Here is a 12,031-nt window from a genome sequence, read left to right as displayed (position 1 = left end):
AGATTAGGTATAGATCTAGCCTGCTCTCTTTCTTTCGACCCCCACCCTCCCCCACCCTCCCTTTTTGCCCCCCCAAGTGAGGCTAAAACCCACTTTACACAGTCCCAGTCTTCTGACATACCCAGAGACAGAGCACGTCCAAAGCTAAACAAGCCCCAGTGCAGCGGCGTTTTAGGGTTAAAAGATAGAGATATCTATTACCAGTATAGTCTTAAAAAAAAAAAAAAAAGAATTTTGCACTTAAAATATATATATAGTCTTCAGCAATTTTAGTGCATTAAGATGATACACCCAGATAATAAACCGGGGTGATGGTGAAGGGTATGATATTGAACAGTCTCGTTTAGGGTAGAGATGAAATAATTAGAGAAAAAAGAAAAAGTAATTAAGCCCTAGTAATACTAAGTAATAATGAGAATATATACTGATAAAAACCCATATTTTAAAATTAATAGATCAGACAGTAGATTATTAATCCTTGCTTTATCATTAACCGCCATGACTCACTATTATGTATCAGAATAGTCCCGGGATCAGCTTTCTTAATTCCTTTTCTGCTTCTTCCTTGCTAGCAAAGACATAGAATTGACCCTGCCATTCCACTTTCAGTTTTGCCGGATACAAGAGGCTATATTTGACGCTGGCTTGCTTTAACCGCGGTTTAATGTTGAAATTAATGGTATACTGTATATTGCTTGTAATTTTTAATAATTGCTCTAACTGAATTAGTTGTTGTTAAGTGTGAATGGTCTTGTACTATGTGCCATAAGGGACAGAGTGAGAAAAGCATCTGTGCAGGATAGCTGAGGTCCTTAATAATCCTGTGTGCCTTTCTAAGGCAATGTGCATTATATTTGTCCTGAACAGACAGGAGCTTGGTGCCAGTAATATTCTTTGCTGTGATATATACATTGTTTAAGAGTCAGAAAATTATTTTCTTTATTTAAGATGTATTTAATAATTAGATCTGCCACCATGCTTCTTTGAAAGGAGGCTTATACTGAAGGGTAATGGGGCACCTGTCCATATGTGAAACCTATTTAAAATGTGCCAGTTTTCAAGCTAAAAGTATTTCTGTGTCTTGATTTGCAAAGGAGAAAGGAAATTGACCCTGTCCTTGCATTAAATGCCATCAGTCAGTAAGCAAAACAGGTGGCGTTTATCTCTGGAAATGGTGTACACATTAATTTTTATAGACACATACTCTAGTTGTGTCATTAGACTGTCGTAGGAGATGAAATTATCAGGAGAAAATCCATGATGTTTTCTTTTTCTGAGACATTCTTCATTGAACATTCCAAGAGTGGAGGAAAGGTGTAGCATGTTAAGTATACCTTTACAGTTACATTATATCTGTCTTCTAATTAATCATTATTCTGTTGTACAATTCAAAAACTCAGAATGTTATCATGCACTTTACAAAGTACATATGAATTCAAAAGGACAAGTAGTATATTGCTTATGGTTATTGATCCTTTCATTTGTTTTAGATAATGTATTGTAATGATAAAAATGATTTTTTTTACCTAATGACAAAAAGTTACTCCATTTTTACTTAATTTTACTATGCTTTGTGTGCTGAATACTTCATGTATAATACCACTATGTGTGAAAACCAAGAATTAGGTGTTACAGGAGACAGAACATGTACTATTTACTTAGCGATACATTTTGTCTAAGTCATTTGTTTTTACCTTTTATAATGTTATGTTACTTTTAGAATAAGGGAGTTGTAGATTATAGCTTATGTGTTTGTGCTAGTCTTTGTTGCCTCCTTGTGGAAATCTGGGCACATAGCAGGTTTTTTTTTCTTTCATATCACAGAGTTTGCTAAACATTCTTGTATGTGATTTTCATATTATACTTTTTTAATTACATTTGTATTCTTCAACAAAATGACTGTAGTGTTTAATAATATTAGCTGTTTAGTTTCTCATTTCTGATGTCATTATCTGTGAGATTCAGGAATATTCTTAGTCCAACAACTTGCTGTGACTTTATTCTTTAAATAATAATAATAATGCTAATATTTTAATAATAAAATATTTATATAGCGCCTTTCCCATGCTCAAGGCACTCTTTGTTTTTAAAGGCAATGGAACAGGTTGGCAGGCTGGGACGGCTGTAAATTTGTCAGTGCAACACGGGAATTGAGCAGTAGGAGATGCCAGTGGTATTCTTTCAAATGACTGACAAAAATGTTATGGTGTCCTGGCATTTTAAAGTCAAGTATTATGTTGGATAATTCAGGAACACCTGAAACCAGTACAGTGAGTGACTGACTAGTAGTTTTTTTTTTGTCGTCAAACTGGAAGATAGTACATAATTCAGAGATGTTTCCAAGAGAACTGGAGTAGATCCCAGATGTGGTCATAGGGTGGAGTTTAAAACGCCCTTGTGGTCCTAGTGCTGTTAAACTTGGAGTTGGGAGAAGAGACAGGTAAAGGTTTGGCTGGAAGAAGGATGAAAAGCTAGGGACAGTGGGAAAAAAATGGCATTAGAAATGCTTAAAGGACTTGTTCTCAATCCTACTTTTTGTAAAAATTGATTGATTTGTATGGAACGATTACAATAAAATTAATTAAAAAAAAAGAAGTGCTTAAAGGATGAATTCGTTTTTTTCAGATCAGTTATTACTTCACAATCAAAATGCATATTGATTTGCCTCATGAAACTGAATTCAAAATTGAAGTATATCTTGTATATTAAAATATATATATATATATATATAGATATAGATATATATATATATATATATATATAGATATATAGATATATAGATATATGTAGATATATATATATATGTAGATATATCTAGATATATCTAGGCATCTTTGGGTTTTATAATTTAGCTAATTTGTATTTTTGTTCCAAATTGAAAAGGCATTAAAACTTAATGAATGTCTTTTTTCAAACCAAAATGTTATAAAATATTGATCTGCTTCTTGAGATTGCACATACTACAAAACAGTATATGCATATCATTTTTAAGACTGAAAAAAAGCTAAACATTGTTGTAAGATTCAGCCATTTTAGGACAAGCGGTGTTTTTCAGTTTGCTGCTTGCCTTACTCAGTAGCAGACTTTCATAACCAGGAGCATGGATTCACCTTGGAAAGTTACTACAAAGTTCTATTATTGACATTATTGAATGGTGATGCCCAGATATGAATTACTTTTTTTGTTATATAGACAATAATTGATAAAAGTCACACTTGTGTTTGCTCATATTATTTAACTATATGGAAGATTATTCTGTTATTTTACAAAAATATGGCCTGTAGAAATGATAATGCTGAGTGATAGCACATGTGCTTCAATGGTCTAGTGAGAGAAAGACTGCAATCAAGTGACAAGAACTGAAAGAAGTTATAGGCATTCTAAGGTTGAGGTTTGGTACGTTCAGTACAGATATTAAGGTGCAGAGTTGTGGCACAGAGCTGTCATTCCTATATCACAGTGCCAGGGTCTACATGAGGTTTGCTTGTTCTCCCTGTGTATTTATGGATTGATTGGTATCAGTGAGTGTCAGTGACATTACTCACTCAAATAAGGTTGTTGTCAGTTCTTCTATTACCATATTCCCAGCAAGATGAACTTGCAATTACTTTGACTTGGGGAAACTTATCCTTTAGTAAGAATACAGTGTATCCGGAAAGTATTCACAGCGCATCACTTTTTATACATTTTATGTTACAGCCTTATTCCAATTTAAATGGATTAAATTCATTTTTTTCCTCAGAATTCTACATACAACTCCCCATAATGACAATGTGAAAAAAGTTTACTTGAGGTTGTTGCAAATTATGGATTACCTAATTCCTCATTATAATAATACGTGACTGAGTATTGTAAATTGTTTTGAATATTCAAGAGAACAATTATTTATAGCAGTAACATGCTTATGTAAAGAATCATTTTTTGGTTTGTTTTTACGCCTTTTTAATCTTAATGCATGATTCAAGTGGGTACCCATTTTCTTTGATTGTTAAATTTCTAATGCTTTATAAACCTGTTCTTTTTTTTCTTAAGAGAAAAAAAATAGACACACACATAACAGTACTAAAAAGTTTCAGTTTTATTTTTTATGCCAAATTACATATAAATGATTATATAATGAAGACATTTCTCTAGTATGTTATTTTAGCAACTGTAATACTTCACCAAAAGAAATTTTTATTGTGTGATATTAAAATGCTGTTTCATGCTAGTCCAAACATATTGATCAGATAAACACATTAATTTGCCTTTTTTAGTTTTTGTTCATGTAAAACAAGACAGTTTCAACATTGCGTTAATTCATGGCTCATTTTCCTTCCTTGTGGAGTCTACATTTCTCCTTATGTTTATCTTCACATTATATTCACATTCCTGAGATGTGTTTTTGTTAATAACAACTCTAGATACTCTTTTAAGATTTTATATTGCAAATGAGAATAACATATTTGTGGAAAAGAAGTTGACACAAAACTATAGTAGCCATTTACGCATGAGGTATCCCACTGGCAGGATTCCGGCATATTTCAAAGTTGTTTATTTATAGTATGTTGCAATAAAACCCATTTTTTTGGTCTCGTCCGATGCAAGAGATGGACGTCTGAAGTGGAGCTCCGCTAGCAGTGGTGCTATTTTTCATATTATTTGCTTATTATTCTGAGATATCCTGTATTTATTCAACCCGAGAGGGACCGCTACAGTATATGTAAACACATATAAACATGGCCAACAAGAAGGGGGTCCGAAAGAATCGAAGACTAAAGCTACATCCAAGCTACGATCAGCAAGCCCTAGCTCGAGATATGGCCTCTCAGAGACGGACCTGGATCAGATGGGCGAAAGTACAGACTCCTCGGGACCACGGTCCGCTACATCGTCGCATGCTGAGAGCAAAAAGGGGAGCGAAGGTGCGATCGTGAGTGCAGATGTGGATAGCTCGCCGATTGGAGAGGATTACCTGAAACTGGAAAAGGCCGGGAGGTCTGCGGCTTCAGTTACGCAATTACGCTGGACTGGAGCAGCGGGACACCGCTTCAGCAGAGTCTGCTGCTTCATCTACGTACAAGAAGGCACAATTGAGCTATCTGAACTGAAAGTGTTGCTCGCTGAGCTCACGCAAGATATAAAGAAAAGCGAGAAGGCTAATGAGAAAGCAACAGCAAAGGCACATGAGAGACTGAAACAGGAGATGAGACAGGCCAATGAATGGCTGCGACAGGAAATCCAACAGGCAAATGAAAGGCTGCGACAGGAAATCCAACAGGCAAATGAAAGGCTGCGTCAATAGGTACAACTTGATCTTCGACAGGTGCTGGGTAAAATTGAAATTGAAATTGAAAAACTCGGTTAAACTGAGCACGCTTGCTGATCAATTGGAGCATCTTAATGAGACATTCACGAATCGGATCGAAATGGCCGAACATTCAGCTGCCAGTGCCGAGGAAAGAGCAGTAAATGTCAGTTCGAATGTAAAAACTCTGAGAAAAACTTGGAGACAGACTGGCTGCTTTAGAAGATGGGAGTAGAAGGTATAATGTCAGAATTGAAGGCCTGCCGGAGAATCGAGAAAGTTCAAACCCTGTGAAATTCGCAACTGAACTTTTTTCTAAAATAATCGGGGCGACTTTAAAGCAGAATCTGAGATAGCAGCGCTTAGCGCAGACGCTGATCAAACACCGCCAGACCCACCAAGATCTTTTATAGTTCGTTTTGAACGATTATCATTTAAGTTAGAGGTGATGGCACTCCTCAGAAAAAAGGAAGATATTATATATGAAAATAGCCACATTCGTCTCTCCCTGACTTCTCTCCAGCAACAGCTATTAAACGCAGCCTTCTATAATATTAAACAGCGCTACGGCAAGCCAGTGTCAAATACGCCTCCTGTATCCGCAAAACTGAAAGTGGAATGGCAGGGTCATTTCTATGTTTTCGCTAGCAAGGAGGAAGCAGAAAATGAATTAAGAAAGCTGATCCCGGACTATTCTGATACATAATTGTGAGTCATGGCGGTAAATGATAAAGCTAGGATTAATAATCTACTGTCTGATCTATTTGTTTTAAAATACGGGTTTTTTATCAGCATATATTCTCATATTCTTATTATTACTTACTTATTACTTAGTATTACTAGGGGCTAAATGTTTATGTTTTATTGTGCTTAATTACGCTTTCCTCCTTTTTTTTTTTTTTCTTTTTCTTTTCTAATTATTTCATGTGTACCCTAAATGAGACTGTTCAATATCATACCCTTGGTTTACTGTTATTGCTATTACTGCATTAAGACTTGTTATGCTTATTTTGGACACATCTTTAACACCATCACCTGGGTTTATTATCTGGGGGTATCATCTTAATGCACTAAAATTGCTGAAGATTATATATATATATATATATATATATAAAGTGCAAAATTCTTTATTTTTTTTTTCTTTTTCCTCTTTAAAGACTATATTGGTAACAGATATCTCTATCTTTTAACCTTAAAGCACCACTGCATGGGGGCTTGATGTGCTTTGGACGTGCTCTGTCTCTGGGTATGTCAGAGGACTGGGACTGCATGAAGTGGGTTTTAGCCTCACCTGGGGAGGCAAAAAGGAGGGTGGGGGTTAAGGGGAAGAGAAAGAGAGCAGGCTTGATCTATACCTAATCTATCATCTCAATCTTTATAATTATAACTATCAACGTAATAATAAGCTGCATGGCAACAACTCTTGGGGAATAGGAAATTAAGACCTAAACTATTTCACTTCCAGTTAAGACTATAAAATGACATCAAAAACTCAGAATCAGTGTCTCCATGATGGGACAGTTAACTTCGTAAGCTGGAATGTTAAAGGCCTGAATCACGAATTAAAGAGAAAGAAAGTACTTTCTCACCTAACAGGTCTAAATGCTAAAATAGTATTTTTACAGGAAACCCACTTACTAAGTAAGGATCAGTTCCGCTGCAAAAGACTGGACTGGCCAAATGTTCCATTCTAGTTTTACAAAGAAAACTAGAGGGGTGGGAATTCTCATACATAGAACAGTACCATTTGTAGCATCAGATGTAGTATTGGATCCTGAAGGGAGATATGTGATGGTCATGGGAGACTTATCTAACTGTAAAATGATTTTGATAAATGTTTATGCACCTAATGTTGATGATAAGGAATTTATACAAAATTTATTTGCATCCATTCCCAATCTGAACACTCATAAACTTATAATGGCTGGGGACTTTAATTGTGTTCTAAATCCACTTTTAGATAAGACTTCCTCCACAGGGGAACGCAACTAACACCGCAAAGATAATTACAAAGTTTATAACTGATCACAACTTATCAGATCCCTGGAGGTTTTAAACCCAAATTCAAGAACATATTCTTTCTACTCACCAGTACATCATTGCTACTCAAGGATTGATTACTTCTTTATAGATAATAACTTCTTGCCTAAGATTAAATCTTGTAAATACGATGCTATTGTTATTTCAGACCATGCTCCATGATCTTGGAGCTGAAATTACTAAGCCCCATACACTCACCCCGCAGATGGCCTCAATCCGCTTCTATTAGCTGACGAGAATTGTACTGAATTTATATCCAAACAAATGAATTCTTTCTAGAGACAAATACATCCCCTGAGATCTCTGCAGGAATACTCTGGGAAACTCTTAAGGCCTTCTTAAGAGGACAGATTATCTCATATCTTTCCCACAGAAATAAATCCGAAGCGAAGAAAGTAGCAGAGATAAAAAGCGAAATTACTAAAATAGATGAAGAACATGCCAGACTACCAAGCGAGACTCTACATAAGAGGAGGCAGGCTCTACATTCAGAATTAAACCTCTTGACAACTAAAGAAACTGAACAACTAATTTACAAATCCAGACATCATTATTATGAACATGGAGAGAAAGCTAATAAGCTTTTAGCAACAAATTCACAAGCAAGATGTGCAACGCAATCTCGTAATCACTAACACTAACGGAGATAAAATCATCGAACACAAAAATATAATGTACACTTTTAGAGACTACTATAAATCCCTATATACTACTGAGTTTAAAGAAGACAATATACAATCTAATGCATTTCTGGATACATTACAGATACCACAAATTGACGCTTTTAGTGTGGAGGAACTCGATAAACCTCTGTCATTATCAGAATTACTGGATGCTATAAAGTCACTCCAAGGTGGAAAAGCAGCAGGCCCTGACGGCTACCCTGCAGAGTTTTACAAGAAATTCTCCCTCAGCTAGCTCCCTCCTATTAGCAACATTTACAGAAGCCAGAGATAACCAATCTCTTCCACAAACCTTTCGCCAAGCACTAATCACTGTCTTTCCAAAACAAAATAAGGACTTATTACAATGTGCATCATACAGACCAATTTCACTTCTGAATAACGACGTTAAAATACTCTCTAAAATCATAGCTAGAAGGATGGAGAAAGTGCTCCCTCAGTAATATCACAAGACCAAACTGGATTTATTAGGGGCCGACACTTATCTTCAAATCTTGACGCCTGTTTAATGTAATATACTCACCAACTAAATCAAACACCCCAGAAATAATATTATCATTGGATGCAGAAAAAGCATTCGACATGATTGAATGGAAATACCTTTTACTATTTTGGAGAAGTTTGGGTTTGGCCCAACATTTGTGCATGGATTAAATTACTGTATACTAACCCAGAAGCTTCAGTTTGCATCAATAACATTTGCTCAGACTACTTTAAACTAGAACGTGGCACAAGACAAGGATGCCCTTTGTCACCACTGCTGTTTGCAATTGCCATTGAACCACTGGCAATACATTGTCGAAATACTGATCAGATAAAGGGGATTAGCAGAGAAGGACTGGAACAGAAAATCTCATTATATGCAGATGACATGGTACTGTATATATCGGACCCAGAAAATTCTGTGCCTGCAGTCTTAGCAGCACTCACAGAATTTCAAAAGCTCTCTGGTCTCAGAATTAATTTGAATAAAAGTGTACTCTTTCCGGTGAATTCTTCTCAAGCATATAATATTAGATTAGACACCCTACCTTTTATCATTGCAGAACAGTTTAAATACCTAGGGGTAAACATCACAAGTAAACATAAAGCTCTATATCAACAAAATTTCGTCGTCTGCATGGAAAAAATTAAACAAGACTTGCATAGATTGTCAACCCTTCATCTCACACTAGCTGGAAGAATTAACACTGTTAAGATGAATATTCTTCCTAAGCTCCTTCACAAACATATGCAGTTTTTAATATCTGGAAAAAATTTGGAATTAACTTGCTTAGAGATCTTTATATAGACAACGTCTTTGCATCCTATGAACAATTACATTCCAAATTTAACATTCCAGCTACACATTTCTTTCACTATCTTCAAATCATGAACTTTGTTAAACAGAACCTTCCAGATTTTCCCCATCTTGCACCCTCATTCACGCTGGAAAAAATATTGCTCAATTTTGAGGAATTAGACTCCATCTCTACAATATATAAAATCATTTTACAATCCCTTCCTTTCAAAGATCCAAGAGTACACTGGGAAAATGACCTCTCAATTAATATATCAGAAAAGGAGTGGAAAGTAGCAATGCAGAGAATTCACTCGAGCTCCATATGCTAAAGCATACAATTATACAACTCAAAATTATATATCGAAAGCACATCTGTCTCGACTAAAACTCTCCAAAATGTTTCCAGGACATGATCCAACCTGCGAACGTTGCAACCAAGCCCCAGCCTCACTGGGTCACATGTTCTGGGCCTGCACCAAATTAACATTATTCTGGACAAAAATTTTTAATCACCTGTCAGACAGGACTCACAATCCCTCCTAACCCATTAACAGCTGTGTTTGGGGTTCTTCCAGAGGGGCTTAAAGTGGAGAAGGACAAACAAATTGTGATTGCATTCACTACACTGTTGGCACGCAGACTTATTCTGATAAACATGTAAGAACCCAAACTCTCCTCTTTTAAGTCAGTGGGAAACTGATGTGTTATACTATTTAAAATTGGAAAAAATCAAATACTCAGTTAGAGGATCTGTACAGACTTTTTTCAAAACATGGCAGGATCTAATCAGTAATATTTTAAAATAAGTTTATAAAGCACAGAAAATTTATTAATTTAGGTATTTTTACAAGCCTTAAATTTTACACCGTTTGGCTTGCTCTCTCTCTCAGGGGTGGGGATCGATCTGTTCTTAACATAATTCTTTTTTGTAAAAACTTGATTGCTATGTATTGATTGTAATAAAATTAATAAATAAAAATAAAAAAATAAAACCCATAAGTCAATCTAAAGCAATGATGGTATTTTTACACACACACAAGAGTCTCCTCTTTCAATTAACACACATGTTTTCATGTTGTTTGCTGTCTTTGGTTAGTAAAATATGTGATTTGTGCATACATATGCCAAAGTAAGCAGAGCATCACAACTGAGTGAATCTGCCATTATCAAAGATCCATAAACATAAAGGTAATATCTGTGTCAGAGGAGGGGTTGTCTTGTTGGATAGCTTTTACATTCAGCGGTGATGCTGATACATGGATGGATTCTGGAAACCCCATACTGTATGTATTAAGTCTCTCAGTCTGATGTCTCTATTGTCGCTCGGATGGTCCATTGCTTATGTCAAATGGCCTTGTGGGATTCCAGACCATATTATTACACACAGATAACTGATGGACAGCTTGTACCAAAAGCTCTGATAGAAAAAGATGTGCAAGCACCTTATCTTTTCAAGGATGTTTTATGTAGTTTTTCCCCAATTCTCCATGGAAAATAAATTTTCTTATCTAGTGTTTTGAAAATTGTAATTTAAATAACAAAGAAAATCTGCTTAAACTTGCAAACATATAAAGGCAACTATTTAAAATGCATAGTATTACATTAACTTTCCAGGGTTTCACAGCATTGTCTTGTGTAAAACTGTTTCAAAGAGTTTATATTCAGGTCATCACAATCTTTCTATGGGAGGGGGAAAAAACGTTTGTGTATTGATACTATATTTTTATTTTAAATATGCATCATACTCTGTATATAAATCTGATTCTTGTGTGTTTAATTCTTCTATGTTACCACACCTTCTCTGCTTCTTTGTTCCCACATTCCCGTGAGATATTAAGGTATGAATGGAATTTTTCATTCCTCTGTTAGGTGCCTCTTCTTGTAATGGAATAGTGCTAGAAAAGATATCAAAAGTGTATATACTACACATGTGAAATTAAAAAAGAGAGCAAATTAAATATAGGTTAATAGGGTCATTATTATCAAATACAGTAGATAAGAGTACAGTAAAATTCTTTCTTCATCTGTAAATCACCCTAACACAGTAACTATTAAGTATGTTTACCTGACCTTAAGACTTCTGTGAAAAAAGCATAGTTAAATTTAGTTGGAAAAATAAAATACTTTGGAGGACTTTATGAACTGGATAGCCATTATTTAGATAATTAGTCCACTTCTGGTTATACATTACTTTAATCTCCACACATCAATCAAAATGAAAGATGCATTTATCCACCACAAGTATATGTCTAAGCAGATTACACAGTATTTAAAATATCATACACCCCTACAGTAGACTAGCACTCCATCTATGGTTAGTTCCCACCTCGAGACTGATGCTGTCTGTATAGGCTTCAACCCCTGTAACCCTTGTGTGGATCATATAGATGGTGTATCACTTTTAAGTGGTATAAAATAGTCATAGATGTGCTTGGAGACAGCTTTTTTCTCTTTCTCTCTCTGCTCCCCATAAACGCAAACCTCCCACATATTCAACACCCCGAAAAACAACAACAAGTGAGGTGGAGATATTTTTTGCTAATTCATACTTCCTTCTGTTTAACTAAGGGCATGATACTCCCATATTTGGGGTTCCTCAGGGTCTTTCAAGCTCAGACCTGGGATGTTGCTATGCTACTATGGCTATAGGTTTCCATTCCAACCAATTCCACAAATGGAAACTAAATCCTGTGTTTTAAGTAAGTTTTGTTTGTTCTATAGTCAGAATTAACAGCATTA

At 35.5% G+C, this 12,031-nt stretch overlaps 1 protein-coding gene across 2 annotated transcripts in view; it reads left to right on the top strand.

Moving 5' to 3' along the window:
* The window catches only part of mrps35 (mitochondrial ribosomal protein S35), a 223,212-nt gene that overhangs the window by 177,258 nt on the left and 33,923 nt on the right, over positions 1-12,031 (top strand). The gene's annotated exons all lie outside the window — the stretch shown is intronic.

This window comes from Polypterus senegalus, chromosome 11, assembly GCF_016835505.1.
Source record: "Polypterus senegalus isolate Bchr_013 chromosome 11, ASM1683550v1, whole genome shotgun sequence".
NCBI lineage: Eukaryota > Metazoa > Chordata > Cladistia > Polypteriformes > Polypteridae > Polypterus > Polypterus senegalus.
This window is presented reverse-complemented; position numbering and strand designations above follow the sequence as displayed.